Genomic DNA, 27916 nt, shown 5'->3' with positions numbered 1-27916 from the left:
TTAGTGAACATTTAGTGAGTAAGTGTTTAGGGTTTAGGGAATGTTTAACCCTCTAACGCCGAGCCTCTATTTACAAAAAGTGTCTGTCGATGTCATTTAAAAGCGAGTTGGGAGTTAGAGCCAAGGAAAAAGTTTTTAAAAATCACAGCATGCTTATTTTTAAGATTAAGAGTTCATTTTGCCTCCTTTTTTGTCATTGCCTGAAGTTTAGTATGCAACCATCAGAAATGAAAAAATATCATTATCATACATAAATATTGAAATATATGACAGCGAAAAAAATTTCATATATAATTGTATACAAATTGCGCTGTGAGCAAAACGGTTAAAGCTAACGAGTTATTTTTTTTTCTTTGTATTGTACACTAATTTGCAATGATTTTGGCATATAACAAATTGTAAAACGATCAAAGCAACACAGTAAATATTATCACAAAATGATGCATGAATTCGTAATGCGCTGACGTAAAAAAAAATGTTTTTCAAAAATTCCCCATATATTGAAATATTGTGCTAGAGACTTCCCGTTTGTTGCAAAATGAAGGTAATTGATTGAATGTTACTAGACTGTAGGTGTTTTAGCTTACAATTCCAGTTTTCGACCATTTTGGTTGTTAAATTTGACCGAAAGTAAAATTTTTTCTATTTATCGTGATTTATATGAAAATATTTCAAAACTGATAAAGCTACAACTATGAGTTATATTTTGTTAGTATTTTACATGAAAATGTTTATTTCCATATATAAAACTTTATGTAATGACTAAAATAAAATGGTGCAAACATTACAACAAAGTGACGAAAGAATTTGAGATGTTCGCAGAGTTACAAGGGATTTAAGGAAAAAGTTTTTTCAAAAATTCACCATAAATTGAAATATTGTGCAGAGACTTCAATCTGTTGCAAAATGAAGGTACATGATTGAATATTACTAGAATGTAAGAGTTTTAGCTACAATTGCGTTTTTCGATCATTTCAGTCGAAATTTAAATTTGACCGAAGGTTGAAATTTTGGCACTTATCATGATTTATATGAAAATATTTCAAAACTGATAAAAGCTACAACTATGAGTTATTTTCGTTGTATTCTACATGAAATTGCGCATTTTCCATATATAAATCTTTAAGTAACGACTAATATAAAACGGTGCAAACATTACGACAAAGTGATGAAAGAATTTCCAGATGTTAGGCCGAAAGTTACTGCGCATTTAACGTAAAGGGAAAGTTTTTTTTTTAAATTCACCATAAATCGAAATATTGTATAGAGACTTCCAGTTTGTTGCAAAATGAAGGTACATGATTGAATATTACTAGAATGTAAGAGTTTTAGCTTACAATTGCGTTTTTCGACCATTTATGTCGAGTCAAAGTTGACCAAGGTTGAAATTTTGGCAAATCGTGATTTACAGTAGAACCTTGGTTCTCAACGCTAATTGCTCCAGAAGAAGTGTCGAGATTCGATTTTGTCGAATTCTGAGTTAATTTCTTCCATAAGAAATAATTGAAAATGGATTAATCCATTCCTGACCACCAGTCATTACCCCAACCTTGCCTTTTATACAAAAAAACTTTACACAAATTACAATTAAATAGGTTCAGAGTTGAATAACTTACTGTATCAGAAGCACTTTTTACATTTTTAAATGCATACTGTATCAAAAAATTTGGCCTATGACCACGCGCCATATACCGATGATATACCAAGAGTCATAGGCTAGGCTAAGTAGCCTTATAGGCACTACCAGAATGTACTGTATCAGGTACACATGAAAACTGTTGTTAATAATGATAACATTGAAAAAACAAGCCCATATTATCACATGAGTAATAATACAGTATTTATAAATCGAATTATTGTATGTCTGTTATCATAAAATTAAGAAAATTTCCTAATACGCTGAACTGGCAGCCTGTGGTTGATATAACAAACCAGAGCGCAGCCCTGCGGTGTATCGCGCAGAATGTTTATGTAATTAGTACCGCGATACACCACCAGGGCGGCACCTGGTTTGTTTATATCTGCCAGGCTGCCAAGTTCCGACGTATCGGGAAATTTTTCTTAATTTTATGATAACAGACATACAGTAATTCGGTTTATAAATACTGTATTATTAATTTCATGTGATAATATGGCTTGTTTTTCAACAGCAGCAGCATGTGTGGGCTTTAAATGCTTTTAAATAAGCATGGAAGAACGCCACCAACAACGCCAACTAGCGGCAGCCACTCAAACTCTTTTTTTCTACAAACATCGATGATTCATCAGGTCGGATTCCGCTTGTTGTTTGAACTCCGACGCAAAAATTTACTCAACATTTCGTGTTGAAACTGATTATTTCGAGTTCTAGTACAGTCGAGGACCGGGTTCTACTATATATGAAAATATTTCAAAACTGATAAAAGCTACAATCATGAGTTATTTTAGTTGTATTCTACATGAAATTGCACATTTTCATATATAAAAGTTTATGTAACGGCTAATATAAAACGGTGCAAACATTACGACAAAGTGACTACAGAATTTCTGAGATTTTCGAGCCGAGATACACATGGCCGTAAGGAAAAGATTTTTTCAAAAATTCACCATAAATCGAAATATTGTGCTAGAGACTTCCAATCTATTGCAAAATGAAGGTAAATGATTGAATATTACTAGAATGTAAGAGTTTTAGCTTACAATTGCGTTTTTCACACCATTTCGTTGGGTCAAAGTTGACCAAGGTTGAAATTTTGGCACTTACTGATTTATATGAAAATATTTCAAAACTTATAAAAGCTACAACCATGAGTTATTTGTTGTATTTTTACATGAAATTGCACACATTTTCATATATAAAACTTTATGTAATGGCTAATATAAAACAGTGCAAAAATTACGACAAAGTGACTAAAGAATTTCTGAGATTTTCGGTCGAGTTAGCACGTGGATGTAAGGAAAAAGTTTTTTTTTTTAAAATTCACCATAAATCGAAATATTGTGCTAGAGACTTCCAATTTGTTGCAAAATGAAGGTAAATGATTGAATATTACTAGAATGTTTTAGCTTACAACTGTGTTTTCGACCATTTTGGTCGAGTCAAAGTTGACCGAAGGTTGAAATTTTGGCACTTATCATGATTTATATGAAAATATTTCAAAACTTATAAAAGCTACAACCATGGGTTATTTTTTGTTGTATTCTACATGAAATTGCACACATTTTCACATATAAAACTTTATGTAGCGGCTAATATAAAACGGTGCAAAAATTACGACAAAGTGACGAAAGAATTTCTGAGATGCTGCTGATGCTTTCTAGTGGGAGAAGAAAGAAATTTGCTTGATGCGCAGCTGGATCACGCTTGTAAACAAAACAACAGCGTGATCCGTGAACTCCCAGCATCCCTCAAGGCATGTGATTTAAAATTTTTCGCAAACTAGGCCTATAAGTATTTTTCCGCAAATATTTAAAAAAACTTTTTGTAGTTGACATATTTTATGTCCACTTGGCACCCGACAGACAATTTTCGTTGACGTAAAATACGTCCAGTCGGCATTACAGGGGTAATGCATGCCAGAACTGTGCTCTACACTTTTTATATACTATGACGTTATGTTCTGTTCAATTTTGTCGGCATCTAGTTAGAGCAGTTCTTGTGGCCCAATGAAGTAACTGGAGTTCATGCGACCACCAAAGAACTGGTCAATGGAAGAATAAGCCAGTCGATTTAGGAATAGAATGCAATCCAGCAGTGTGAAGATTACCATTAAGTAAATCAATGGCATCGTTAACACTGATAAACTTATCCGCATCACCTTCGATTTCACTCAATTCCCTAACTGATTCCAATATGCTTTATCTAAGCACCAGCAAGGAGATCTATGCTCTGGTGGACTACCATTACTTTTAATGATTACTGGTGCATGGTCACTAGTATGCCAGCCATCCAATGTTCTCCAGTGAAAGTCAGTAAGGCAGTTAGAACTAGCTTTGACATGACATTGCCTGTTTGTATATGAAAGTAAGTAGGCTCACTTGTATTAAGAATCCCCGTGTCTTCGTTTTCAACAAGTGATGCTATGAGATTTCTTTCTATTAGCTAACACATCACCCCACAATGGGTGTCTACTGTTCATGTCTCCTACACGATGAAACGGTTGAGGAAGCTGATCAATCAACCCTACTACATTGCAGCAGACATCATCATTGGATGCAGCAGACATCATCATTGGGAGGTAAGTAGAGAGAACAAACAGTATATTTTCTAGTTAATTCTAGTTTGCAGACTTCAAGATATCTGAGGAATGTCATGGCAAATATAAACCAAACTCCCTAAATGACTTTCTACTTGAGGATTATAAGTACAGTAAACCCCCCCCATTCGCGTTCTCATGATTCGCGGACTCACGCAGTCGCGGGTTTCTGTGGAACATATCTAGCCATTATTCATGGAAAATTCGCCAATTCATGGTATTTTCCACTGAGAAATATCTCACCAATTACTGTATTTTCATATAATTGTCATGAATAAATGCACTTTTTGTGGTAAAACTATTAAAATACTCAGGTATATGCATTTTTACAGGGTTTTTCTGTGTTTAAACTATCAAAATGGGCAATTCTAAGAGTTTTTAGAGGGTTTTAAGTATTCGTGAGATTTTAGCTATTTGCGGGGTGTGGGACGATCCCCTGCAAATACGGGGGTTCACTGTAGTTCAGTATGCAGTGTATTCCCTTGGACAATGAGTATTAATATCCAACAGGGTTTCCTGCAACAATAAAAACTGGAGAGAACTCATGAATGAGCATCTTAAGCTCTTCATACTTAGCCCTCAGACCTTGAAAGTTCCATTGCAAGATGGAGGAGAAAATGCTGGTTATTTTCTAGAGGACTCTTCGAAAGTCCTCAATTACGAATTTTTTATTTTACTGCTACTTCCTGATGATTCTTTAAATGATAGTTAGGATATTTCTGGTTTTACACTCTTTATAACATTATGCAGTTTGTCTCATTGGCAAGGACTGTGGTGTAGATTAACTGTGATATTTGAGTGAATTCTCCATTAGGAGATTTTGATCCATCAATTCTGTTTAGAGACAATTTTAGCAGGTCTTGTAACTGGAGGGGAAAAGGATGGTGGTCTCCCTCTTTTCCTATTGGAAAGTGAGGAAGTGTGTTGGTATTTACCCTCTGTTATGAGAGCATTAACCCTTTAACGCCAAAGCCCTATTTACAAAAACGCTTCCCCTACGCCGCGGCGCTCGTGAGTTAGCTACCTTGCGGAAAAAATTTTTTCAAAAATCACAGCACGCTTAGTTTTTAAGATTAAGAGTTCATTTTTGGCTCATTTTTTTGTCATTGCCTGAAGTTTAGTATGCAACCATCAGAAATGAAAAAATATAATTATCATATATAAATATTGGAATATATGACAGCGAAAAAAAACTCGTATATAATTGTATACAAATCGTGCTGTAAGCAAAACGGTTAAAGCTAATGACTTAATTTTTTTAGTTGTATTGTACACTAAATTGTGATGATTTTGGTATATAACAAATTTTAAAATGATCAAAGCAACACAGAGAAAATATTATCACAAAATGATGCATGAATTCAGTAATGTACGGACGTAAAAATTTTTTTTTTTAAATTCACCATAAATCGAAATATTGTGCTAGAGACTTCCCGTTTGTTGAAAAATGAAGCTAATTGATTGAATATTACTAGACTGTAAGTGTTTTAGCTTATTAATTGCAGTTTTCGACCATTTCGGTCGAGTTAAAGTTGACCGAAAGTCGAATTTTTTCTATTTATCGTGATTTATACGAAAACATTTCAAAACTGATAAAAGCTACAACCATGAGTTATTTTTAGTTGTATTATAAATGAAATTGCACACATTTTCATATATAAACTTTATATAACAACTAATATAAAACGGTGCAAATATTACGACAACGAGACGAAAGAATTTCTGAGATGTTCGCAGAGTTACCGCCAGAGACGTGGAAAATGTTTTTTTAAAAATTCACCATAAATCGAAATATTGTGCTAGAGACTTCCAATTTATTGCAAAATGAAGGTAAACGATTGAATATTACTAGAATGTAAGAGTTTTAGCTTACAATTGCGTTTTTTACCATTTCGATCGAGTTAAAGTTGACTGAAGGTTGAAATTTTGGCAGTTATCGTGATTTATGTGAAAATATTTCAAAACTGATAAAAGCTACAACCATGAGCTAATTTCATGTTGTATTCTACATGAAATTGCACACATTTTCATATATAAAAGTTTATGTAACGACTAATGTAAAACGATGCAAACATTACGACAACATGACGAAAGAATTTCTGAGATGTTCGGTAGAGTTACCACAAGACAGACGAAGGAAAAAATTTTTTTTTCAGAAATTCACCATAAATCGAAATATTGTGCTAGAGACTTCAGTTTGTTGCAAAATGAAGGTACATGATTGAATATTACTAGAATGTAAGAGTTTTAGCTTATAATTGCGTTTTTTGACCATTTCAGTCAAGTTAAAGTTGACCAAGCTTGAAATTTTGGCAGTTATCGTGATTTATATGAAAATATTTCAAAACTGATAAAAGCTACAACCATGAGCTATTTTCTGTTGTATTCTACGTGAAATTGTGCACATTTCATATATAAAACTTTATGTAACGACTAATATAAAACAGTGCAAACATTACGACGTGATTTAAAGAATTTCTTGGACGTGAAGGAAAAAAGTTTTTTTAAAAATTCACCATAAATCGAAATATTGTGCTAAAGACTTCCAATTGGTTGCAAAATGAAGGTAAATGATTGAATATTACTAGAATGTAAGAGTTTTAGCTATAATTGCGTTTTTTGACCATTTCGGTCGAGTCAAAATTGACCCTAAGGTTGAAATTTTGGCAATTATTGTGATTTATATGAAAATATTTCAAAACTGATAAAAGCTACAACTATGAGTTATTTTCTGTTGTATTGTACATGAAATAGTGCACATTTTCATATATAAAACTTTATGTAACGGCTAATATAGAACAGTGCAAAAATTACGACAAAATGACGAAAGAATTTCTGAAATTTTCGGCCGAGTTATCACACTGGCGTCCAGAAAAAGTTTTTTTCAAAATTCACCATAAATCGAAATATTGTGCTAGAGACTTCCAATTTGTTGCAAAATGAAGGTACATGATTGAATATTACTAGAATGTAAGAGTTTTAGCTTACAATTGCGTTTTTCGACCATTTCGGTTGAGTCAAAGTTGACCGGGTTTTAAATTTTTTGTAGTCGACGCTTGCCTTTCATTCCACTGGCATTCAACAGACAATTTTAGTCGACGCTTGCCATACGCCCAACAGGCGTTTAAGGGTTAACATGCTCTTGAGTACTGAGTTCCTCTCCTAAGTTGGGCAGAGAGAGCACCCGAGATGACGGCCTAGGGCTGCTCATCTTAGGAGAAGACTGTGCAGAGGGAAGGGGAGTAATATCCAAAATTGGAGGCACTGATTTCTGAATTGGAGGCTGAGCATTTATATTTGAACTTTTATGTTTGCATTCGTTGGCCTATCTGGCATCTTTTGTTTATCTTGGTTGCTGATATTTGAATTCAAGTCCTTAGCATAACTCTTTTCCTTACTTACAAGTCTTCTGGCATAACCGACATTTATATGCTCTGCATCTGATTTTAGTAGAGCAGCTGTTACCATCTGAAAACGTCATTTTCTATCACTGGACTTATGACCCAGATTACACTTAATGAGTTGAGAACCTAATGTGCATTCTGCCATGTGCTGGTGCAGAACAGTTGTCACAAAACTTTGTCATTTTTACAGACTCAAGAAGGATGACCATATCTGAAACAGTTGAAGCACTGTAATGATTTTTGTTTGTATGAACGCACCAACGCCCTTTCATTTTCTATACTGTATACAAAATGACAGGGAACATTATGATCCTCAAAAGTAATAATTATCATTGTAGTTTTAGAATTTTACATACCAGCCAAACCTGTTTTGGACACATATCTAATATCTCTTCTTTGAGGCCATATAAATCCCTGTTGAAGATTACTCCATAACTAAAATTAATATGGGGTTTGGTATCTGCTAACATTTCACTGTCATCTACTTTTAAACTGCAAAGCTTAAGTGATTTTGTCTTGATTTTGCATGAATAAGAACAGATTTCTTACAAATCTAGAAATGTCACCATTTCCTATAGTGCCTACTTTCTTTTGCAAATATTTACTGAATTTAAAATAATTATCATTCTCCTCTTTGTAGTTGCTATATGACACTGGGGAGTTTAGGTACTCCTGCAGATTATTTTCACGAGTCGGAGACTCATTTTCATTCCAGTCAGCTGGGTGATAAACATCTAATTTTCTAGAGAATTTGTCACAAAGTCCTCCTGTATATTACAATTATGAAGAAGAATACTTTTAATGTTACATGTGGCACTAAAGGCACCTTCATGTTTCTCAAAAGAGATCCAGACTTATCATTTCACATTAGCTTCACTGTAGTTCGTAATGACATTCTAAAATTTTCCCATATTGTTTAAATGATACAAAATACTCATAATGGCATTCAAGGGGTATTTCATATGCATGCAGAATTGTCAATTTTCCATGGTGACTTTCCTCACTCTTAGAATCTTTCCTTTGTGGAATTTCCCTGTGGAGAGGTTGCATCAACCTTAGTTTCTTCTTTATGAGTTGAATCTGTAAGTCAACACCAACATCCTTTCTATGCCAGAAGTCGCTGCCAATGCTGGTGAGTTGTCGGATCAAGGGGAGGGAAAACTACTTGCCAAATCCATAAATTATTGCTAGCTCACATGCAGAAGTCCTAAAAGTGCACATCCGACACCCAAGATCCCCACACAGACCCCAACAGCATATCAGAAAAGGGAAAACCACGCAGCTTCTACTGTCTAGCCTTCCTCCCCACCCCAAAGCCCATGAAGAGACTCAAAGATGCCAAGCATGCACACACCAGACCTTCACCACACACACACACACACACACACACCCACACACCAACTCACCCACCCACCCAAAACTGCTTGGTTATAATATCAAGAAAGTATTGTGGATCACGTCAGGCATTCACGATTCTCCACAAATAGCACAAGTGAGAGTTGACTCCCAATAGTCCACCCCATACCCTACCCTTTCTGGATAGCACCACACGCTTGCAGTGGCCCAGGTATAAGCCAATTGGCCTGCTGGGAGTTCTGCCCCCACTAATGGGGACTGATTCCCCACTCCAAATGTATTGGTGGACTCCCATCCCCAAAAACCAGGCCCCTGGATTCCGATGGGGCTGATTCAGAAGATGGTTCTGCCCTCAAAATAGCGATGGGAAAATCCCATCACTATCTCTTAGGTCCAAACCATATTGAGTGGCGACTCAACCACCACAACTCCCACAATTAGCTTCGAATGCATACCCCTTCCAAAACATGACCCTTCTCAGACTCACCTAAGCAGTAAAATTTTGTGGGAAGTGGAAATGTCCTCATGCCATTTACACCAAAAACTACGTAGGATGATTTTTAGGACCCGGGCTTGAAGGCCAGGCCTCTTTGCCCTCACTTCATCAAGATGTCATACTAGGGGCCAAATGATGATGACATGTGAGATGGTGACACAAGTGCTAACCTCTACTGAACAAATATCTCAGAGAAAATTGATTACGAGACAATAGATGGCTGCAGACAGGTGGCGAAGGCAGGCCTCTGTCTTGAAGCATGCCATGGTTCCTGGCAGTGACGAAAGTCTACTGATGCTGGGCAGTCCAGGAACAGGCTACAAGCAGACAAAGGCTCTGATACCCTCTCACGCAGAAGAAAATTTTGATGTAAATTTTAATGACTAGATTTAAGATATGACAGCATGTAAGAGTTATGCCTTTATCAAAAATTACAAAATAATGATACAAAACACTAGAGAGAGAGAGAGAGAGAGAGAGAGAGAGAGAGAGAGAGAGAGAGAGAGAGAGAGAGAGAGAGAGAGAGAGAGAGAGAGAGAGAGAGAGAGAGCATACTGTAGTGTGAGGGCAGTCAAATGTCCTGATGTAAAATATAGCCAAGTTTAACTGTTGACCACCTAGAAACTCTGGACTCACTCTTTACACAGAATATATGACAAAATAATTTTATAGGGTCAGCATTTTTTCAAGGGATGATGAAAAGGTGTTATTATTTTGGGGTAATCCTTCTGTAATGAAGATTTTTCACTAATTAGGGATTGATCACGTCTCATAATGTCGTATTTGAGAAGGTCAACCTGTATTTATACCCATCTTAAAAGGACATATGAATACCTAATATGTTTCTGTAAAGCTCTGGTTTGTACTGAATTCAAACATTAACTTTTAACACATTCTGACTGGAACAAAAATATTCAAATGTCACATCATTTTAAAATTTACTTTTTTAAAAGTAAAAATCTACAACCTATAAGACATATTCATTAAATGACCAATAAAACAATATCTGAAGTGTCACTTACAAAACACAAGTAAAAAATTTATCTTTAGTGTTACTGTAAAAAAATAAACTATTCTAAAGCTTAATGATGATTCTTACCTTTCTGATCATCATTTGTCAGTTTCTTGAGAGCAAGTGCAATTGTTATCTTCAATTCCTCACTCCACTTTGCTTCATTGAAGCGAGTGTTTGGACCTGGATCACGCCCCATTTTGTTCTGGCAAGAAAAACATCTGTCAAATTACATCCAAAAACAAACATGCTGTACTACAGTATAAATTCAGTTATATACAGTATTTATTAAAAATTTTGAGGAAAAACATCCTTCATAAACCTCTAAGGAATTCATACAGTCACAATCTCCCAGATAAACAAGCATGCAGCCCTCAGGGGAAGAGAACAAAACTATTGTCAAGTTTTGCCATGAGAATATAAATAATAGTAAAAATACAAAAGTAATTTGCATTTTTTCCTAGGTATACAAACCAGGTTTGGAAAGGTCCTTGTTCTAGGCCAAAATCCAAGGGTAAACGAGCAAACCGTGTCTCCTTGTGAAATAGACCTACTCTAGAATGATGGTTTGGATCTCACTAAAACGTCTCAGCAGTCACTTCAAACATACATCCAGGTTCCAGGAGACTGGATTTTCTTCCTTGCTTGGACTAGTCAAAGGATCACAGATGTCTCGAAAGGAGGGACATAGGATCTGAGACACCAGCTACAGAAAATCGCTCACTTATTCTGGGAGACGGAGCTCGAAGATTGACATCTGCATCGCAATGGTCTCTACAGTATGTAAGAGGAGTGAGGGCTTGAGAGAAGCCTTGTGCCATAGATCCCCAAACTGGAAGATCCTGTCTGCTAAGACGGACCTGAGATACTCTCTGAAGTCCGGACATAGACATGGAAAGAAGTACAGTAAAGCCCCCATATTCGCGATGGATGCATACCACACTCCCCAAGAATAGCTAAAATCCGCTAGTATTTAAAACCCCTCTAAAAACACTTAGAACTGCCTATTTTGATAGTTCAAACACAAAAAAAAAACTCTAAAAATGCTTATACCTTAATATTTTAATAGTTTTATCATGAAAATACATTAATTAGTGAATATTTCTCAGTGAAAAATACCGCTAATGGGCGAATTTTCTGCGAATGTGTATATACGTTCCACTGTGAAATCCATAAATAGGTGAATCCACAATCGTGAGACCGCAATAAGGGGCGACACTGTATCCTGCATATCCAAGGTCTCCATCCAATTGCCTTGGAGAATGGACGACAAACTGTCTGGTTCATCTCCATCTTGAGCTTCGTTCTCTATTCAAGAGAAAAAAAGGAGCTGTGGGCCATGCATGCTTGCTGACTACCCTGCGGAGTAGAAAGCAACCAGAGTGAACTTGCAGATCACCATGCAGCAGACTCACAGACAACTGTATGGACTAGTTGCTGACTCTCCTCACACTTGACAACTGTGCAGACACGTGAACATCTGTGCGGGCTCGCTTTCTTATTTGGCCTCGATAACACCTTACATGGACTCAAAAGCACCTCAGACAGACTGAAAAACATATGCGGAACAGTATGTGGAGGAAACTAATATCTGGCACAATTATAAAAGGCTTGAAAAGTCCATAAGAGAGACAAAAGCTTGGGCATGGGATAATAGTGGCCTTTTTCAAAACCAGGAATGAAAAATTCTTCTGCAGTCAGACACAACCCTTTAAACATAAAAATAGTCTGTAGGCAGGCGCTAGGTGTTCAGCAGCGGGGCCTAGTACTGGCTAGATAATGCTGAGCATTCTGAAACAGGCATCAGGTATTCAGGAATTGGTGCTAGGTGCCAGGAGCTTGGAAGTTGATTCCAGGCATTCAGGAATGGGTGCCACTAGGGAAATCTGGTCCGAGAGGGTTCAAGACACTTTCTCCTCTAGCTTGGAGCCCAAGTAAGGTCTCCAACACAAGAATGGCCATGAGAGAAAGCATCATCATTTCAAAGGAAGTCGGACCGAGGAAGAGACAGCAGGAACCACAGCATAACTGCAGGAAGGCTGTGAGATGAAGCTAGCCTCCTTACGCTTGACAGGAAGCGGAGAATTGGCAACCGTCAACTGCGTGTATCTTCAGCAGCTGTGAAGAACCAAAAAATGTTACGGGCGCTTTCTGTATGTGCCGAAACCTGGAACTGGATGAAGGAATTGCAAAACTCTCATATGAAGTCTATCTAACTTGACTAACGTCTTGATGGATGACAGAGTCCCCAGTAGACTCATCCACTAATGTTCCAAGTAAGAAGAAAAAAGGGGCTAGAAATCAGCGGACTGTCTGAAATTAGCTGATTCTCTAGGCAGACGGAAAGCCAAAAATGCAGAGAGTTGAGACTGACGTCAAAAAGCTGACTCTTGTGACGCAAAAAGCTGACTCTTGTGACGCCAAAAGCTGACTCTTGTGACAGAGGCTGTGTTCTGAGGAAGAGGTGATGTAGGTCTATAGGCAAAAATAACAGGGCTGATGGTGACTGTGTGGCTCTTACAGTGGTAAAGGAACACCAGAGCTCTCTCTTCTTGAGATTCCAAAGAAAAACAATGGAAATCTCTAAAAACCATCTCAACTGTCTTGTCCGTACAGGACAGGACTAAGAGACAATCCAAGGCGAGGTTTCTCACGATAAACACTTGGGAGTCCTCTATCTTCTTAGCCCGTGCTCCTGCTGCCAGTCAAGAAAAAACTTTAACTTCAAAATCTTGACAAGATCTTCAACAAGGTCTAGTTCCGTCGACAGCAGAGGGGGGAAAGTCCAAAAACGCTTGTCTTGCTCCCTTTTCAACAAAAGTAAAATTCCCACCTTCCTGAGAGGCTTCTTGGAGGATGAAGAAAATGCCAGAGGTGGGAGATTTCTTCAACAAGCTAAAAAATTCAGGACACAAAAGTCCGTTTGCACAGGACAAGACTCGAGACACTGATTGTCGCTAAAAAGGAGCAACGTTGGCTCGTCTCTCTCACTCTAGGCGAAGGTGGAACAGACTGAAGAGGGCCAAACACTTGTGAGCGGTCTGTATGATGCTCAGAGGCGGGAGTCTGATACTGAAGAGTTGGCGCATGGTGATTGGGGACTGGCGCCGGCTACTTGAAAAGCCGGAGCCAGGCATTCAATCGAGACTGGCGCTCAAGAAAGAACAAGTGTTCTTAGCAAAGATGAGCACCGAGTACTAAAGAGGAGCTGGCGTAAGTGCTTGTGCTGGGGGCATAGAGTGGGCAAAGGAAACTCTGCAGGTTGGCGCCAGTACTAAAGAGAGTGCCGTACACCTGGGAACTGATGTCAGGCGTTCAGGAATAGGCTGAGAGAACAGGAACTGGGTGCCAGGCACTCAGGAAGATGTCAATTTGACAAGTGATGATAATACTACACATCTATCAAGATGCCTTTCCAGTGGCTGTCTAACACTACACATCCATCAAGACGCCTTTCCAGTGGCTGTCTGCCGATACCTGGGAATGTATTACAGGTTCGACTGAGGAAGGGTTTCACTTCTAATCTTTTCTCTAAGCAATGAAAGAAAAGAGAGAGGTTGCCACTAGAACAAAGCCCCACATACAAGAAAGGGCTTGAAGCTCATATATAAACCCCTAAGAGCTAATATAAACCCAAGAGTTCTAACTCGGCATAAGGCAGCCACATACGGCATTGCCTACCAAAGTAGTTAAATTAGGCACTGTCACAAATATGAGAAGGTCTTCCACTTCTATATCTTTTCTCTAGCAATGAAAGAAAAGAGAGGTTGCCATTAGAACAGGGCCAACATACAAGAAAGGCCTTGAAGCTCACTAACACACTTTTGCCACAGCAAAGCTAAAAGAAAGGTGTCTTCAACTCTTTGCGCAGCAAGAGCTAAAAGAAAGGTGTCTTCAAAGTTCTTAAGAGATGCCTTATCAAAAGGCTCAAACTGAGGTTATGCTCAAATCTGGGAGACTACGTCTAAATTTCAACATAAACCATGATAGGAAGATTGAAATTTCCAGCACAAAAGATAGAAAATTTCTTCAAACTTTAAATCATGAGCGATATTCCAGTCAGAACGGACTGTAATGTAAAGTGGTATCCTTTAATTGCTGTTACAGAAAACTGCTTTGTGTACCAGTGATACTGGCAGAACTTAAATCAGGCTACCTAGTGAACAAGGGCTGGATATAACTCTGGACAAGCACTATGATCAATAAACTGACCCCTGTTATTGATACACACAAGTCTAACAGTGGAGGCCTTCTAGACTTAAGGATTGCTAGAAATGCCCTTTAGCTCATAACAGACAATGACAATCCCCACATGGTCAAATGAAGCATGTGGAGGTTTGATGGAATCTTCTCAAATAAGATTGTCTGAAAAGGTCTTTACTGAATGGAAAAAGATGAGAAACATCTACCACCAGGAAAGGAAGTTAGGGGAACCATTCCCTTTAGGGGTACCAATGAGCTATCAAAATCATCCATGTGTTCTGCAAAACTCACAACTTGTTGAGTATTTCCTCAAAACAGTACACAGAGGAAAAGCATAAAGGTCTAGGGTTAAGCATTTTTGAAGGAAGGCATCAACTGCCCATGCCTGAGGCTTCTGGCATGGAGGGTAGTGTAAATTACGAGAGTAGTGTTTTGGGCTGTCGTGAACAGATTGGTGTTGGGTCTCCCAGAGGTTTCACAACTTGGCAAACCTGAGGAAGAGGAGACTATCTGACTGAAGACCTTGCCCTTTTCTCCTGAGTTGGTCTTTAATAACAATGTTTTTCCCTGGGGACAAAATGAGGTACAGGAATAATGTTGCTGGGCTCTGTCTACAGGAGAATAAAGTTTCTTTGCTAGCCTGAACAAATCTCTTTATCTGTCTCTCCGTGTCGTCTTATGTAAGAATAGAGAGGTTGAATTGTTGGAAAAGAGGGCAATCGCACCATCTCTGACTAGATGTTCTGGGTGCAAGACCATTCCAAACTGCCAAAAGCTGTAGGTTGTTTACCTTCCCACTCCCTGACATCAAATGTTTCTCAGAATGGCCCCAATCTGCCTCCGAGACATCTGAGGACAGTGTAAAGGTTCTTGAGGTCTAGAGGCCAACCCATTAATGTTCTCAAAACAGGTAGAAAATATGAAGTTTTCGTAATAAAACTAATATTGTAATACTTACCTGAACACCTGAATTCATGCCTTAATCCCACTAGAACAACTCTCAATTACCAATCCACTATTGGGAATTTTAACAGCCAGCGTTAACAAATGGTGCAGGTAAAATCTTGTCACTTGAGCTACCATGACAAATGGTTGGCAACGCTGACACAGGTGTGGCTACACTCCCACTTTCGTCACTTGCTTTATTCAAGGTCAAAATTGATGTGGGGGAAAGGAGGGTGGGGAATCATTCAGGTGTTCAGGTAAGTACTGTATTACAATATTAGTTTTATTATGAAACTTTATAACGCAATAAACTCCTGAGCACCTGAATTCCCCGATTAACAACATTTAGAGGCGGCAGGATTCTATTGCATGCCATTTGACAACTGCAGAGATGGTAGCTCACCAATCTGCTCTGCATAAGATATTCATTTAGTCATACACTCCACCATATCAATCAATGCTTTCAGTGAAGAGACATGTTGGAGAGTACTTTGATCGACAGTCAGGTCAGTACAAAGTCCGTCGACCTCCCATGTGGCTCTTCAGAACCTCTCATATACGGAGGAGAATGAGGCAGAGTGCAGAGTGGCTGACCCTCCAGGAGAACAATCTAAAATTTCCAGCCCACCACCTTTTTACAACCGCAGAGATGACAGCTACCAATCTGCTCTGACATAGTATATCTATTTAGTTATACACTCACCTTATCAATCGATGCTTTTAGTGAGAGAGACATGCTGGAGAGTACTTTGATCGCCCATCAGGTCTGTACTGTCTCGGTCTGTCGACCTCCATGTGGTCCTTCAGAACCTCTCATGTACAGAGGAGTACGGTGAACCTCCCATGTGGCTATTCATAGCCTCTCATGTATGGAGGGAAATGAAGCAGTGTGTGCTGAGCTGCTGATCCTCTGGATAAGGCCCGACGATCGACGAGCGAAGAAGTATCTCAGCGCCGATGAAATAGCCTAGCCTACTAGAGCACCCCCTTGGACTCTCGTAGGGAAACTATCAAAGACTAAGATACTTAAAATGTACTAAACCTAAGTTCATGTGATTATACTATCACTGTTGCCTAAGAATTCTAAAGACTAAAAGGTATTCCTCTATCTGGTTAACCTAAGAATCTTCTCACTAAGTAAATACCACCTCAGCTAAATGAACGCACCCTAGATAATAGACTTTGCCGCTACACGTGGACTAAGAGAATAACCCTCTGAACCTCCGCACCAAATACCACCTCAGCTAAATGAACGCACCCAGATAGTAGACTTCACCACTACACGCTATGAGGCGGAATTGAATGTCTCTAAGTAAAAGAAAGTAAACACACAGACGGAATTCCAAGTAGCTGCCTCCAGAATAGAAGACACTGAATAATTCCTTAGAAAGGAAGATGAAATGGACATACTCGAATACTGTGCGGTCAGGAAAATACAGAGCTGAAGAAATTGATGAAGAACAACCCTGAAGCCTCGGAAATCACCTCCCTCCGAAAGTAACTAATCCCATTCTCTGACAGCGGACGGGAGGATTCAGCGGAGAGACAAGAAGTGTATGCCCGAAGTGGGACGGAGTTTCCCAACCTTCGATAAATAGATTTTAATGCTCACACGGACATAAACATATCTCCGCTGGATTGCCGTAACGAACACTTGTAGATGAAGAACTTTAAAATGAGCGAGGCAGAGTTTTAACCTCCGACTCTGTCTTTGCCACAAATCCCGAAGACAGACAAATATGTATCATTTCTCACATAGAAACCCAACCTAGAAACTGACTGAAGCTCGCCCACCCTTTAGCTGAAGCTAAAGCCGTAAGATAAAGCAACTTCTTAGTCACTGTCTTAACGTTATAAGCTTCAATGGGTTCAAAGGCAGGGAATGCAAGAAAATATTGAAGTACTTCCGACAAGTCCCACGGAGGAGCCTGAGTCGGCGAGACAGGACGTTCAATCTTAAAAAGAACGTGAACAAATCATCGATTATCTTACTACTAGAGATTTCAGGAAGGGAAACTAATTGTACCGCTAATCGTTGAGATGAGTCAGCAATAGTTGAATACGAAAGACCCTTGACTTTCCAAAGGAATAAAAGAAAATCAGCTATTTTGGCTATGGAAGGTTTAGAGATGGAATGACCTTCCTTACAACACTAACTTCTATACCTTGTCTAGTTGAACCTGGTAAAGCTTATGGGTTGACTTTCTCAAGCTAAAAGAAAACTATCTAGACAGCTTTAGGGAGTCCGGACTGTCTAGTGGCTCTCTCTACAGTCACCCTGCAACTAGGTACAGCATGCAAGGGTTTGGATAATAATGATGAGAATGTGGTCGTCTGAGAAGAAGTTTCGCATGGGTAGGGACATTGGAACTTCCGTAGGGAGCTCAGGAGTTCCGGAGACCAAGCGTGTTATGGCAAGCAGGGCTATTAGAGTTACAGACGATCTTGACACTCTCCACAATTTCCTTATTACCTGATGAATGACACCGGATGGAGGAAAGGCGTACACCTGCATGTGATCCCAATTTGTAACGTCACATCAGTGCCCCTATCGACATGGGGACCATTATTGGTGAGAAATAAACTGGAAGATGATGGTTTAATCACGTCGCGAATAAGTCCACAGTTGCTGGCCACTTCGAGAACTTGACATATTACTTCCAGAGCCAAAGTCCACTCTCCCCCAAATACCTGAAGGGAGCGACTTAGCAAATCAGCCAGTATGTTGAGACTCCCGATAAAAATTGGGGAAGAAGAGACACTTTTCATTCTTTGCACCCTCACAGGACTCTCTGTGGTATAGTATTGAGTTCTGTTGAGCCTGTCCCGCCCCCAACTGCCCTGGCCCTTCTTCAGACACGACACGGCAATTACGCTGTTGCTAAACACAGCCACTACTCTGTTGTGCACTAGGACTGGAAAACAATTGAGGCTTCCTTTACAGCCTTGATTTTCCAAGATTTATTGACTCTCTCACGTTCTGAACCCCCAGAGGCCCGAGGCCTGGGTTTCCTCAAGTTGTTCCCCAACCTTGATCTGAGCATCTCTGTGTACAGATGAATGTCCATAAAAGCAGCTCAGCAGAACCTTTCAGCAGTCCAGCTGAAAAGTGTCAATAGATTTGCCTAAGTCAGAATGGATTTGTAGTCTTGCCCCTATACATGGTTAATATTATTAATATTGGTGAGAAGACAAGGACTGCCCCTGGACTTGCACTAAAATCTATACAGCTTCTGCTGCAATACTGAACAAGAAATTAGTGGACTTTCCTCTTGTTATTAGGAAGAAGCTCTAGATGACTTATAACAGTCTGGGAGCTAGACAACAGTTCCATGCAGTTAGGCAAAGCATTTCGATATTTCCGTAAAGCTTCCTGTCCCTACTGACGAGCAGGTTTGTCTATGGAGGTAATGCCTGAGAACTCACTGATATCACGGAAGGACTGGGAACTAATGCCTCCTCAGCCACCAAAGTGCAATTAGAAACATGGAGTTCCTGGTATAGTCCTCAACCCTACAGTAACCCCCTTCAACAGCAGAAACATAGGGAAGGCATACATGAATAGGTTTGTCCAATCTTGAATCATAATGCCTACTGCCAAGGCTTGAGGGCTCAGAGCTGGGAGACATACAGCTGAGATAATGATTCAGCTTCACTGCAAAGAAATCAATGAGGGTTGGCCACTCTCCAAAATTGCCTTGCAAACTATAGGTAAAGATCAATGCGGGAGAGTACCTGTCCTGGATGACTTAATGTGTCTACCAAACATACAGTCAACCACGAAACAACTAAGGCATATGGGCAATATTCTCTCCACTGTCCAAAGGCTTAAGTCCTGGTGATGGCTACTAAGGTTTCCAATTCTGCCTTTGTCTTCTAATGTGAGCTAGGGCAGGCACGTCCGAGAAGACACAGTTACTTAAATTCCCCTGGATAGCCAATGACTCCTTGCAGTTAATGGGAAGACTCATTTCTACTGGCAATCATAACCTTGAAGCAACTGGTTCCTGAAAACCACACCCCCTCCTTTGTCTGAGGCAACTGAATACAGTGAGAGGTCAGGGCTCAGGGACTCTAGGACTTCCCTGCGAAGAATTACAGGCAGGCCCCGGTTATCGGGCAGGGTTCTGTTCCGACAAGCGTGATGATAACCGGGAAATCGGCAACATTAGTGCTGATCCCTGGTTATTGACACCAATAACCAGAGTTGGAGCCGATAACCAGAGATCGGGCACCGATGACTGGAGATCGGTATCGAAGATCCGGTTATCATCGCCAGTAGACAAGCGCCATAAAACCTGATTGCCGATAACCGGGGACTGCCTGTACCATGGATGATGACCAATGAAGGGAAAGAACCTGTTCTAGGCTCCACGCTACAACTCATGGTCTGGCAAAAGTCTCTCTCCATGCCAGTGCAACTGAAGAGGTAACATCAAAGTCAAGCACTCGGAACTAACTTCCCAGAGAAGACATGTGGCCTATGATATAACCAGCATCAGTGGGCATGCTCCTGAGGAGGAGAATTCTCTCATGATTAACAACAGGTTGTCTACTAGAGTTTGTGTTGGAAAACCTTGAACTGAAATAGAATCAATCACCATACCCAATTTGGTCACTCTTTGTGTAAGTTCCAGAGATGACCTGTGACATTCTTAGTAAGCCTAGGACCTTGCAAAGCCCTGTAGAGGCTCTCTGCCCTCATGCAAACCCTCTGGACTTCACAAAGATAATCTGGTCGTCCAGGTACAAAAGTAACTTTACTCCTAATAAGTAAACATTCATGAAGAGGATAGCACCCAGTAAAAACTACCCTGAAATGAAGAGCTCAACATTGATATGTCTTTCCCCATAGACAAAGAGAGTCAGCACTTCCTGACAGCTGGTGAATGGGGACACAAGAGTACGATCATTCAACTACCCCCATAAACATTCATGTCCTTCCTCCATCGAGTTGAAGTACTATGGAGGCAGACTCCATGGAAAAAGTGAAACTGCTGGCCACAGAGGTTGAGCCTGTATATGTCTAAGACTGTCCTCCAACCTCCATTGCCTGGCACTAGGAATAGCCTGTGTAAAGGTCAGCAAAAGTTGCTGGTACTGCCTCTAATGCTGCCTTCTCTAATGGAGGACTGACTTTACCAACACCTCTCTTTCTCTAGCTTGCTCTGTATAAATGAAAGGTTAAAAGGTGGTTGAAGAGGCACTGAATTTCTCTGAAAGGAATGCAATAACCTTCCAAAAGAACTTCCTTTACCAGGGTATCTACAACTAAGTGTTCCCACACTTGAGTGAAGTGGCCAATCTGTACCTCCTGGTACACACAGGGTCAGGAGCTAATCAGACTGGGAGTCTTGATACAGTGAAGGAAATGCAAATCCCCCCTTGGCAGAAGAAATCTGGATCCTTGCTGCCAAAGACACTTCTTCCCTCTGAGCATGGCAGGAAGAACGGGAAAAGAGGTTGAATTGCTCAAAGTGCATTTAAAGTAAGAGGAAGAAGAGGAGACTTCCTTAGTGGCCTGGGAAAGGTGGAGAAAAGTACTATTTCGGTGTTCTGTGTCTCCTTCTCTGTCCCTGCAGCTACAGAAATGGACAGCTTGTTGTCTATTACTCCCAAAGGATGAGCTGTGACATGAGCCAGTTCACCTATCACATCCAAAAGGCCTTGTTAAGGAAACAAAACCCTTAGGGCTTATCAAAAGATCCCTGGCCCAAGGAGGAAATCCACCAAACTCCAGCCTCAAACACAGGGTTCCCCAGTGGCTGGCCACCAGGGGCAACAGGAGCAAAAAGACAGGAGGCACAGCAGGAGCAGTTGGGACCACAGGCACGAGCGACAGGAGGCAGTGGCATACAGGAAGTGCCAGAGAACCAACAGCGATTGATCATCCTTTTGGGGCATGGTGTTGACATCGATGTGGAGATCTTGTATTACCATCACTGTGGTCATCTTGATATCCACTGTATGAGGGCAGCTTTCGCCAAGTGGGGGAACTCGCTCGTAACTTGGCGATGCTCAGCTGTCAACCTGGAGAAAAAAGCAAAAATGATATTTTCATAATAAAATAAATTTTGAACATACTTACCCTGGTAGTTATATATAGCAAGTACCTGACGCCACGGCAGAATTTCAAAAACTCGCGCAACGCTGATCGCCAATCGGTAGTCCAGGTGAACCACCTTAAGCGCCTCTGCCCAGGTACCTGGAACCATTCCAACTATTCCCTCAGATCTTCCATGTGCAACAGAAAAGTACGAAGAAAAGGCGCTGCAGAAAACGTGAAAGACCGCCAGGTTTTGCGCCGTCTTCATAGCAGCATGGGCAGTTGGTCGTCAGACATCTTCGTTTGTTCGCCATTCGCCACGGCAGTGCGCTACTGATTCCATCGAAAGTCTCGATCAGCGCTTGCGGATTTACGTGTATTTTGCACCATCCACCAGTCCTCCAGCAAACTCCGGCTTACCTGAAAATATGTTCTGCGTTCAGGGCTACTTTGTTTAAGCCAACGTCCACCTCATTCAGCTCGGGACATTCACACGCACGGCGAGCACCAGCCTGGTGAGTTTGTCAAGAAGCGCCCCAGGATAGAAGATGGCTTCCGAATTTGCTCACACTCAGGAGTGGTGACTAAAGAAAGTTGGATCTCAATACTCAGCAGAGCAGACTGGGCAGCCGACACAGCAGCAAATATTCACCTCAGACTGCCAGATTGCAGTTCAGAGGCAACATGCTGTCTAAAGACAGAGCCTCCAGTGCAGCCAGCCTGCTCACCTGTCATCCTGAGAAAGCTGATCCTCGGGCAAGCTTCTGCTCTTTCAGTGGAGCACTCCAGAGTTTTTCGTCTTCACCAGTGAGTTCTGGATCCATCACCGAGGGACAAGGCTGTTGCTCAGGTGTGTGGAACCAGAATGACAGACACCTCCCTAACATCACTGTCTCTGCCAAAGTAAGACTGGCACCTCGCGGCTTCAGATCGAAAGGATGGGGGCACTACGAAAATGATGAGCGACACACAGTAGCCTCATCGTCATCGCCAGGCGACCGGTTTCTTCTCAGCCCACATGCAGCAGTGCAGGTGCATGAGCGGAAGGCTCGCATCACTGGCCAGCCAGCCGTGTTATTATCCAGCAGCTCAGTCGCCAGGGTCAGCAGGGACAGGGTGATCCTCGGCCACCCAGACATAGCGAAAGCGTTGTTCAACGATAGTCTTCGTAACCGGCACAACAGAAAACTGCCAGCGTTCTACCAACATGCCAGACTACGGGCAGCAATAGCATCAGCCTTCCAAAGACCCATGAAATACTTCTCCAGGCCACACCTCCATATTTCGTCGATTTGTCCGGCGACGGCCGGGTCACGATCACCTTCAACCAATGCATGACCCTGGCGGTTCTTCAGTTACATGTCGGTGTTCGTTAGGCTCTACTTTCTGGAGACATCTCGCGCTGGTCCCGTGCCAAAGCCAGTCGCCACAGTGAGTGGAAAGCCGACCAGAATTACGTTCGGATCATCCAGTGCTTGTGAGCCAGGAGCACACAGCGACAGAGAGGACCGCCAAGGTTTCATAGCCTGCAGCTGTGTACCGGGAATGGGCCTTCTGAAACAGGTCGCTTGACGCATCCTCTTCTCATTGCAGTAACTTCATCCTCACCCATTGCAGCCACAGAGCCGCCCCGGTCGTCTTCGCTGGAAGGAGGCATAGCCCTCCTCTTCGTGGGAGATCTCCACGCCGAGAAGTCAACAGTTCGTGCCCAGACTGCGGCCTCGAGCGGATGCGGACTCATTTGCGAGCCGATCTCCCGCACTTCGCGGCTTCACAGACAGGATCGACTCGTCACTTTCAGCCTCATGGCATCAAAGAAGAGCTGGCGTTTCATGGCTTTCTTTATCGCTACATCAGTGACGATCTGTTACATGTTTGAACCAGAATGCAGACCAGAATTCATCAGTCTTTCGACGCCAGTTCGAAACTGACTTCTCCACAGGACTTTTGTTGGTGGCGATCAAGATGAGTTACTGTGTCTGCGTTGGCGGTACTATCTTCAGAGACTTCACATGAGTGATTCACGCCGCTACCTCAACCACAGTGTTCAGTTGTAAATGATTTTTCTTCGGTTTCGCGAGCACAACAAGCGAGCGCACAAAGCCTGACAGTAAGACAGGAGCGCATCTCCAGCAAGGGCTCACGGTTAGTGGCATTGGTCTGGCGCATTCTGAAATTCCTGTCACCCCACAGGTATTAAGGGCGGACTGTGGTCTAACAAATCAATATCTGTTGTCTCCTTCTACCTTGAGACCACAGGTCTCGACATGCTCTTCGTCTCGTGGCGGCTGCACCAACAGTAGCGTAGTCATCTGTTCCCCAGAGTGACAGGCAAAGTATCCATCTAAGGCAATATAATGCTTATATATCGCGTATGCGAGCGATTGACTATTCTTCTTCTTTACCTTCTCTAGGCAGCAGGTGGCGGCCGTCGATGGGCATATCTGCAAGCGTTACACCGAGTTCTGCTCATACCCAGAAGGACCAAAGACGGTTCCTCTCTCTGTGCTGGGAAAGAAGGGCTGACATTAAACAACCTATTGTTTGTTGCTTGTCTCCGACATTATAAGCTCATTCAGTTTTCTTTGGATTAACGACATGTGTCACCACTCAAAGCTCAGAACACTTGCTATAAATGCCAGAATTTCAGCTTCTGATACAGAAAGAGATTCTCAGTGGGTAAACTTCTCCAGTCGTTCGTGAGACTAGGACTCACTCTCTCCAGTGGGTAAGTCTCCCATGTAAAGACCTTCAGGTTTGCATGTTAGGAAAAATACAAATTACTTTAAAATTTGTAACTGTCCCACACAAAAATACAAAACCTTCACTTACATAGGAGACTTACCCTGGAGGGTGGGTCCTGCAAATCTCTGAACCACTGGAAGTTCACCACCTGGAATCTCTCTTTTCTAGTAATTTCAAAGAGCTGAGGAAGGAGTTCTGTGCCTCTGGTCTGTTGAACATATGGGGTGTTCAGCTGCCAGACTTCTGGGCTTGAATGAACGATTTTATGTCGTTATTCCAAAAAAGGCTTGGATGAACCCATAATGTCGGAGACAATGAAAGGCTAATAAAACCAATAGGTTTGTTTTAATGTCAACCCTTCTTTCCCCTTGCTAGAGAGAGGGGGAGGACTTGCATCTAACAGTCTGCTCTAGATTATAGACAGGGAACTCAGTTATCTATGCTCACTTGCAAGACATGCCCATCCAACATTTGACAGCTCACCACCTGCCTCTCTGCCCTACAAGAGAGAAAGGTAAAAGAGAAAAGGGAGTAGGTCAATCACTCATACACATTCTCTCTCGCGTACCGTACACCTTAGATGAGATGCTACCTGTCCCTCTAGGGGAGCCAGGTGAGCTACACTACTTGTTGAGCAGCCACCACAGGACCCAAGGAAAACATGTCCAAGGACCTGTGGGCAACATCTCAAAGGTAGAAGGATATGAATGTGGTTTGTTGGGACCACAGTCCCGCCCTTAATACCTGTAGAACTGACAGGGTTTCCAGAATGCAAGGGACGGACCAATGCCACTAACTTCGTGAGCCCTTACTTGGAGTGCACTCCTGTCTACCTTGTCAGATGTACAGTACGCTCACTTGATTGTCTCACGAAGCCAGAAAGAAATCAATTTCTTGGACACCCCTTTCTTGGTTGAGCTGGTACTAACGAAGCGTCGTCAACACTCAGGCCTGAGATGTCAAGTCCTCTGAAGATAGTACCGCAGCACCCTAACTGGACACAGTAGCATCTCATCTTGATCACCACCAACAAAGTCCTCTATGGAGGGGGTCGAAAAGGACTCGAACCTGGCGTCAGGACTGATGGATTCTTGAGTCTTCACCACGAATTCTGGGACAAACATGTAACAGATCCCCATCCCCTTGAGTGCTTAACATTAAAGGAAAAGCCATGAAGCTCGCCAACTCTCTTTGCTGATGCCATGGGAAGCAAGGAAAGTCTTGAAGGTCAGATCCCTGTCTGATGACTTGTAAAGGCTCGCAAGGTGCAGGAGTCGGGCTCTGTAAGATGAGAGTCACATCCCGCTCAAGGGGCCTGAGTTCCCTGGGAGGGCAAGACTGTTCGAAGCTTCTCAACAGCATGGAGATCTCCCACAAGGAAGAGAGATATACCTCCTTCAAGCGAAGGACTTGACCAAGGGCAGCTCTGTAGCCCTTAATAGATGAGATGGAGAGAAGATTCTCTTAATGAAGAGAGATACCCCGTCAATGACCTCAACCGCAGAAGATGGCCCATTTCCCCTGGTACACAGCTGCAGAGGATTTATGAAGGTACCCAGGCATCTCTGTCACTGTGTGGCAAGAAAAACCTCCTGCTCACAAGAAACGCTGGATGATCTCCAGGCATGAAGTACTAGTCCTTCCACCTCCTGTGCGGCTGGCACAGCAGGTTGTGCCAAGGGAGAATGTCTCAGAAATTAGAGCTAGCAGGTTTGGACACCATTCAGCATGTAGCCACTTGGGAGCCACCAGGGTCATCGTGAGATTTGGGGTGATCATGACCCTGTTGATCACCCGGACAAATCAGACAAAATGGAGGAAAGGTGTAGCCCTCTAGATTGTTCCATAGGTGCTGGAAGGTGTCTTCTATTGCTGCCCATGGGTCTGGCATGATTGAACAGAACACTGGCAGTTTTCTGTTGTGCCGAGTTGCAAAGAGATCTATCATTGAACAACCTTTCCGCTATGTCTGGGTGTAGGGATCACCCTATCCCTATCACCTGACCCTGGCGACTGAGCTTGTCTCCCACTACGTTCCAGGTCCCCAGAATGTGCCTGGCTGACAGCTCTACCAAGTGTGCGACCTTCCACTCATGCACCTGCACTGCCAACATGTGGAGCTGAAGGGAAACCAGTCACCCCTGCTTGTTGACAGATGAAACTACTGTAATATTGTCACTCATCAACACCATGGAGTGCCCCATCACTCGATCCTGAAACTCCTGAAGTGCCAAAAATGCCGCCTTGAGTTCCAGGATATTGATGTGGAGGTGTCTGTCATTCTGGTTCCACACACCTGAAACCAACAACTCTTCCAGGTTTGCGCCCCAACCCTCAGTCGATGGATCCAGAGTCCCTTGCTGGAGACCAAAACTCCTTCATTCTCCACTGAAGAGAACGAAGGTGAAGCTGCCCCGAGGGACCAGCTTCTCCAAGGATGACAGGTGAACGAGAATGACTTGCCACTGCTGAGCCGGTTTCTCCTGTCATAACAGGAACAACTGTGTTGCCTCTCTGAACTTGCTGATACGCGAGTCTGAAGGGTAGACTCCTTGCTGCCGCCATCTGTCAGCTTGCTCCAGATACTCACTCTCTGCCTGGGTAGTGAGATCGCTTCTGTCTGATCACCACCCCAATTAGTGACAAAATTCGAGAAGCCAGTCTCTGTCCTGGGAGCAACTGTGACCAAGAGCTCACCAGAACTAGCCAATTGTTGAGATACTATAAGACATGTCCTATGAATGTCCCCAGGCTGAGATATATGAACATTTGGGGACCGGTTGAGAGCCCAAAGCAAAATGCCCTGAACTGGAACACTGTTTTTCCGTAAAGCGGATTTCCAGGAGGACTGATGGATGGGTATTTGAAAATACACATCCTTCAAGTCCACCAAAAGCATGAAGTCGGACTCCCTGATGGAATCAAGTACTGTACTGTTTCCATCTTGAACTGGGTCTGGCGAACAAACCTGTTCAGGGGAGAAAGATCTATGACCGGCCTCCAACCACCCATCGCCTTCTCTATGAGAAAGACAACTGCAAAACCCTGAAGGCTGATCTTTCACGACCTCTGCAGCGCCTTTCTTCAGCATTACTTTCACCTCTTCCCACAGGGCAAGGTCCTTCAGTGAACCAGGAACATATGTCTGGAAGTGAACTGGATCACCAGTGAGGGGTGGCGGAAATTCAAAGGGTAGTATATGGCCTATACGAAGGACATCCACTACCCAGGTCTCCGCTCTGTATCGCTGCTATATTGCTCAATGGTTCCCACAGGCACCCTCCCCACCAATGCCCTTGAGTAGGACGTCTGATAAGAGGTCATGACCCTGGCCTTGGGTCTGGGTCTTGATGAATCATCCTAATGTAGTTTTTGGTTTAAAATGGCTTTGGGCATTTCCACTTTCTCAAAATTTTACTGCCATTGAGTCAGAGAAGGGATCATGTTTTGGAAGGGGTTTGCATTCGGGTTAAT

General features: G+C 42.1%; 1 pseudogene; it reads right to left on the bottom strand.

The window, feature by feature from the left end:
* Window positions 1-27916, bottom strand: part of LOC136837153 (3'-5' RNA helicase YTHDC2-like) — a 1085270-nt pseudogene that overhangs the window by 943075 nt on the left and 114279 nt on the right.

Source organism: Macrobrachium rosenbergii, chromosome 58 (genome assembly GCF_040412425.1).
Source record: "Macrobrachium rosenbergii isolate ZJJX-2024 chromosome 58, ASM4041242v1, whole genome shotgun sequence".
In the NCBI taxonomy this organism is placed as follows: domain Eukaryota; kingdom Metazoa; phylum Arthropoda; class Malacostraca; order Decapoda; family Palaemonidae; genus Macrobrachium; species Macrobrachium rosenbergii.
This window is presented reverse-complemented; position numbering and strand designations above follow the sequence as displayed.